We start from the raw sequence: 6,809 nt of genomic DNA on the forward strand, positions 1-6,809 counted from the left end.
GAAGTGAAGGGGCTGAGGGGGCTCTGCGGTGGGGCTGGCTGCTGCCCCCTCCCCTCTGCCTTGCCCCTTCCCCTCTCTGCACCTTGGGTTTCTCCCCCCAAGGGCTGGCTCCCTTTAGGTCAAGAGGCAAGGTATATAGCGATGACGATTATGGTACTGAATATTAATAGTGTGTATAGGTGAGAACTTAGCACGGGGCCAAGCCTTGTACCAGTGTCTGCTCACTTTATCCTCCTAAGCATGGTGCGGTCCGTATTTTAGTACGATCTCCAGCTTACAGACAAGGTTGTGGAGGTCCAAACCAAGGCCTCAGCCTGTGTTTTCTGCAGGCACTTCTCTCATCTCCTAGAGGACTTCTACCATTTTCCCTCCCATTCCCCTCCTCACAAGCAAGGACTCCAGCCACCTCCCTGCCCACAGAGCAGCCACTAGACCCCCCTGCAGTGCATTACTGGAACTGGGTTGTACCCTGGCAGTGCCAAGGGACAGGGGGCTGGGGTTGCCCTCTCTCAGCAAGGGGGGCCTTGCCCAGAGGAGCCTTTGTTTAGGCAGGGTGGGCCTAGGGCTCGGTGGGCAAGAAGATGGAGTGCCTTGTGGGTGGGGGAAGGTCACAAATGTTTGTCCCTGACCTTGTGATTCCCCCAAGCCCTGATCCTGACCCTGCCTCTAAAACTGTCTGCCCCTCATTTCTCACTACACCCCTAAATTTCCTTCCTCCTTCAGGTTCTTGGATGAGTGAATGTGGTGCAAAGGCCCTGTGGTCCCCACACCTTAGGGCCTTTCTCCCTCCTGTTCTCACACATTTGATTTCAGTGTGTGTGTGTGTGTGTGTGTGTGTGTGTGTCTGCCTGTCTGTCTATCCCACGAGCTGAAGAAACATGCTCAGTGAATGTCTGTGTGTGTTGATGTATGTGCAAGGGCCCTTGTACCTCCATGGTGGTTACAAACATGGATTCTGCTGCCAGCTTGCCTGGGTTCAAATCTCAACTCTGCTAGTCACCAGATGTGTGACTTCTAGCAAACCACTTACCTTCTCTGAGCCTCAGTTGTGTCCTCTGTAAAATGGGGATGATAATAGTGCTTAACCTTGTGAGAATAGAATAAGTAACATATATACAACCATGGAGAATGGTATTTGGCTCACAGTTAGCTCTCTACATGAGTCACTTATGGTGGTGATGGAGCATGTGTGCATGTGTGCATGTGTGCATGTGTGCAGCGAATTGGGTCCAGCATTTTATGCGAGCACATGTATTGTGCTCATTGCACTCGCATGATCACACATGCCATGTGGGCGAGTGTTATACACACATGTGCAGACACACATGCCCATATTTTATGTACTTGCGTGCATCCATGTGAAATGCACATTCACGATGAGTAGTTCAAACCTAGTAGACAAGAGACATTTGTAAGGTATGGATTTGTGCTCGCTCCAAACATTTCATATCAGTATTCATGAACTTAATACCTTCATTTGTGTGGAGGTGTTTGTAGGGAAAAATAACTTGCTCCTTCTGCAAAAAGTATTAGTATTTGCCTCAAGGGCCAGTATGGAGGGTCTTTCTCTCTCTCTCCTTCCATATTGGAATCAGGAACAATGCCCTCCAGGCAGGAACCAGAGAGCAGAGAGCGTCTCACGCAACCAGGGCAGGCTTGCAAAGCGGGCTGGTAACTCTCCTGCTATCTGCAAGGCTGGCTTTGGGAGCCTCTCTCTGGGTCCACCTGGGAACTACCTCCCTCTGCCGTACTCAGAGGGCCTGGGGAGGTGTCTGAAGCTCTCCATTAGGCCCCAGTTTTTCCCCCAAGTGTTTTTACTCTGTCCCGAGGTTCACATTGCAGTTTTAAATTTAGCAACAGGCAAAGCCTTGTGTAACTCTGACAGATTCATCTTTCCAACCTGGCTCCCGTGTGGGATCTGGGGACCTCTCAGAACCTTTTTGGAAGGGATAGGATTGGAATGGTCAGGAGAGGGATCAGAGGAGCAAGAGACCCTCAAGTCCCTGTCGGACACCTCCTGGAACACATCCCATTTCTTAGTCATTCCTCTCTGTCCAAGAGCCTCCAGGCCACGTGGCCACTTGCCTCTCTTTTGGTCAGATAAAGCTGATGCCAAGACATGGGCACTTCGCTAGAAGTCGTAAGATGCTGGCATGATACCTATGCAACTTGGGAAGGACATTTCAGCTCCATGGACCTCAACTTCCCCACGTCTCCCTGGTTGTCCTGAGGGTGGTGTGCAAAGTGAGGGTGTCTGTGATCTGTGATGAACTACAGCTTCTCTTGAGTTTCTCCAGAAGCCCTAGCTCTAGAAATCTCCATTGATTAATCTGTTGCTGGGTAGGGTGTTGGTGGGGGACCAAAAAAAGGGGTCTTTTTTGTTCCCACAGAGCTTGGCACACAGAAGGTGCCGTGTGAATGGGGGTCAACAGATGACGCCTTCTAGGGGTGATAATTTCTGGAATGTGGCCTGCCCAAGGTCACACAGCTGGTAGCTCTTGTCTCCACTATGAGGGCACAGACCCCAGGGGTGACTTGGGCCACCATTGTGTAAGTCCCCTGTGTGCCTGTCCAGGAGGAGGGGGAGGGATTAGCACCCAGGGGCACTGGCCACTCGAGGAGCCCGCCTGCCCCCTGGGAGGCCCAGTGCCGTGGACATCGGGCCAGCTGGTCTCGGGGGGAGGAGGGGGAGAATCTGACACCCCTGGACACTTGGCCCTGTCACTCCCAGGGGATTTGGTGAGCTGGTGGGAACCTGGTTGGGTACATGCTGTGCTGGGTGGCTGGGAGGTGGGGAAGTTGGTACATTCCTTGGGAGTCCAGTGCATGGCCAGGCACATAGTAGGCGCTCCGTGAGCGTGTCTCTATGGATGGATGAATGGGAGAGCACTTGACATGCCACCTAAAATCCCAGACAGGCTTCTCCAGCACAATCTATGTTCCCACCATGATCTCAGAGCTGAAATCCAGAAGCCTGAGCGTCCTCACCCTTGCTGCCGGCACTGGCCCGCTCTCCACAGGCCACCCATCTCCAAAACCTGACAATTCCGCCTCCAGATGTGCCCGAGCCCACCCTCTGCCCACGCCCCCCCGCCTCACCACCCTCTCTCGCCTGCTCCGTCTCTCACTCCCATCCCTGCCCCTTCTCCCCTGGGAGAAACGGTGAGCCAGGCACCGTGTCAGTGGTCAGGTCAGTCCTCTGTCCGAAACCCATGGCTTCAAACCCAGTGCAAACTCCACCCATGATGGCTTCTTCTTCTCCTTACTTGCAAGGCCTCAGCCCCACGGCCCTCAGTTCTGCTCCTTAAATACGCCCAGTTCCACTAGGTTCCCACTTCAGGCCTTTCCTTAAGCTGTTCGTTCTTCTTTATGTTCTCAGGGCTGGTCTCCTCTTGTCTGGCAGGTCTCACCAGTATTTGAAGCTTTGTTCTTATTTCCTTACAGTTCTTCCTTGCAGTCATTATCTTGATATTACGTTATAGGGATGTGTCTTGGACAGGATCGGGATGAAGAAGGTGGTAGATGACTGGAAGATTCTGGAAAAGGGCAGAGGCACCCTTCATGAGGATGCGCTGTTTGTCCTGTAGTCATCCGTTAAACAATCCTCTCTCTCTCCTTCCCTTCCCTCCGTCCACCCACTCACTCATCCATCTACCCATCCTTCTATCCATCCATCCACCCATCTACCTGTGCATCCATCCAACCATCCTTCCATTATCCATCCACGCATCTACCTGTCCATCCATCCATCCATCCATCCACCCACTCATCCATTCGTCCAATCTTCAGTAAGCTCTGTTTACTGACCTGACCAAGATGCAGAATCTTGTTGCACCTCAGTTCTCTTTTCTTTAGAATGGAACCGACATACCTACCTTTCGGGGCTGCTGTGAGGATCACAGGAGCTGATGCCTGCATGGTGCCTAAGGCATGCCTGGCTCAGAGGAAGGGCTTAGGCAGCATCCCTCTCAGAAGCGCTGGCAGTAGCACCTGCATTTGGAAAACAGGAACATCCCCCTTCCCCAGTCCGCATGCTTGTTGGGGTTCCGCCGCCTCTTCCTTCAGCAAGCTCATTCCTAGAGGGCAAGGCCACACATCACCACTCCTGTGGGAGGAGAGCCAGGACCCACAGCTGGCAGGGAGGGGTGGGCTAGGTCAGCCTGTCCCCTCCCTCTGGGGAAGGGCAGGAAGGGCGGGTTCATGAGGGGCCAGGTGTGTGTGGAGGTGGGGGCTTCTCTCTCTTTCTCCGGATCTCCCCACCTCTCTTTCTCTCCTTTCTGTCTTCCCCTCACTCCATTCTCTCTTCTCTCTCTCTCTTCCGTCAATTCTCTGCTCTCCGTCTTTCCAACTCCCATCCTTTGTCTTTCTGTCTCTCTGCTTTTTCCTCTTCCTCTTTCTCTCTGAGTGTCTGCCCCCTCCTCTTCCCCCTCCCCCCTCGCTCTCAGCATCACCAGAGGACCTGCTTCTGCAGCCTTGGTCCTGGCTGCCTCATAGCAAGCATCACACGATTACAGCCACGTTCTTAGGGTCTTAGAGCGACCGCATACACATCTGAGCCGCAGGGGGCCTTAGGAACGGAGAACGATGGCATTGGAGAACCACAGAGCCCAGATCCTGGGTTCCCAGAACCCTAGGACTCCAGAATCAGGGTCTGTTGAAACTTGGACAACAATAGAATATCTGGATTGGAGGATTTTACAATCGCAGAGAAAGGGGCTGGCTCCACAAATTTTCCATACCCCACTCCTGTATCTCCACCGTCTTCGTTTTGCATATATTTATTGAGCACCTACTATGTGCCAAGCACTGTTCTAGGCCACTTGGGATAAATCCATGAACTAAGCAGGCAAAAATTCCCGCCTTCTGCCTCAGGGCAGAGGCAATGACATCACACTGACATATGATAGAAGAAGAGGTAATATCTGTGGATTTGGGGGATGACTCATTACCACCTGTATTATTTACCTAATATTTTCTTTAAGTCACTCACTTCAAGCACCCAAAGAGATTTTTAAAAGGAAGCTTTATATTGCTGAACATAACAGAAAATCAGTATCAGTGGCCGTCAACAGAAGATGTCTTCAAAAATAAACACAATGGAAAGAAAACGCTGCTATGAGAAACCTGCCTTGACGGTGTTCCCTGCCTCTTTGAGATCTCATGAGGTCTGCACTCCCTTTGCTGTGAAGGGGGGTGGGCATGTGTTGGAGCTGCCAAAGACAGGAAGTTGTAAGGATATAAAGAGGGTGAAAAAGAAAAAGCTATTATTTAAAGATCCCCTCCCCATACCACTGAAATCCTCAAGGCTGGTCTCAGTCTGCCTCTTCTGCTTAGTTAGCTGTGTGACACGGGGCACGCCATCGGACCTCTCTGAGCCTCAGTTTCCCCAACTGGAAACAGGGGCATGATGAACGCACTTTCCTCCTGGGGCTGTTGTAGGGATTAATTCAAGTAGGTGCTTCAGGGGGGCTGAAGGCTTAAAAGGGTTAGTAATGCTCACTTTACTTGGCGGGGGAATTACAGGTCGGGGTGGATGAGTGCTCGGAATAGGCGATAAACTTCCTCCATCTTTATTCTCTGCAAGAAGGGGCTGTGGGCTGTGCAGACCCCTGGAGGCCTTGAGTTCAGACGGCTTTGAATACCTGTGTCTGGACCTTCCAAAGGATCCTGGGACTTAAATCCAGATGTGATGGGTGTGGTTTTTTCATTCATTCATTCCTTCAACAGGTATGTAACCAGTCCCCGCCCTGGGCCCAGCACTGCGGTTACAGTTATGAACAGAACATGGTTCCTGCCCCCCTGCAGCTCACACTTCCAAGCGCAACAGGCTTTGTCTCAGGAAACCCAGGGTGCTGGGAGAGCCCCCAGGAGAAACTTAACCTAGCCTGGGAAGTCTAGGAAGGCTTCCTGGAGGTGGTGGTGGTGTGGGGACTTACATATAAGCTGAGTTATTGAAGGACAAGGAGGAACCATCCAGGGTTGGTGGCTGGGGGTTTTGAAGGGGGAGGGGGAGGGGAAAAGGAGTGAAGGTAACAGTGTGTGCAAAGAGGGAGGGGACCTCTGAGGAAGCAACTGCAGCAGCGTGGGGCAGGGGGGACTGGAGGGGTGACTCTGGGAAGCAGGAGGCAGGGCCTCTGGCTGTGGCACAGACCGCAGCCCCAGGGTCATGGGGGCCGTGGAGGCAAGGCCAGGAGAGGGGCCTCGTCAGCTGTAGGAGAGGGTTGGGAGTGGTCAGAGTGGTCCTAGGGGGATGAGCCCTGAGGCTGCTGCAGGGTCTGGGAGAGACGGGGACTAGGGATGAGAAAAGTGCCTGGGAAAATTGTGGGAGGGGGGAACCCAGAGGATCTGGGCTTGCGGGCAGAGGGTGTCTGGCTTGGTGGGTCTATGTCGGGTGGGTGACCTTGACCTCAGGCCATCGGAGGAGACCATGATGGTAAAGAACACAGTTGTTCTGGGCCCAGTGTCACTGCCTTTGTACTTCTTGGGCTACCCTGACTCAGAGATGACGAACCTCTTTCATACCAGGCAGGCGGACTCCCCGTGGCCTCATGGACCCCGTGTCCTGCCTTCTTGCCCAATAGGTGGGAGCAAGGGCTGCCCTCGTACCGCAGGGCCCGTCCCAGCTCCAGGGAGGGTGTCAGGTGCGTGGGGATCCCTGAGTCATGAGGTGGGGCAGCGGGGACCCTCGGGGCAGAAGTGATAGAGGGGGTGGTCTTTCTCCATCTTCTCAAGCCGCGCTCTGGTTTCACCTGGGGTTCTGGTGTTTTCTTTTGTATAAGGAAGGCCTTGTGTTTCTCTCTGCAATGCTA

This window comes from Orcinus orca, chromosome 15 (assembly GCF_937001465.1).
Source record: "Orcinus orca chromosome 15, mOrcOrc1.1, whole genome shotgun sequence".
Lineage (NCBI taxonomy): Eukaryota > Metazoa > Chordata > Mammalia > Artiodactyla > Delphinidae > Orcinus > Orcinus orca.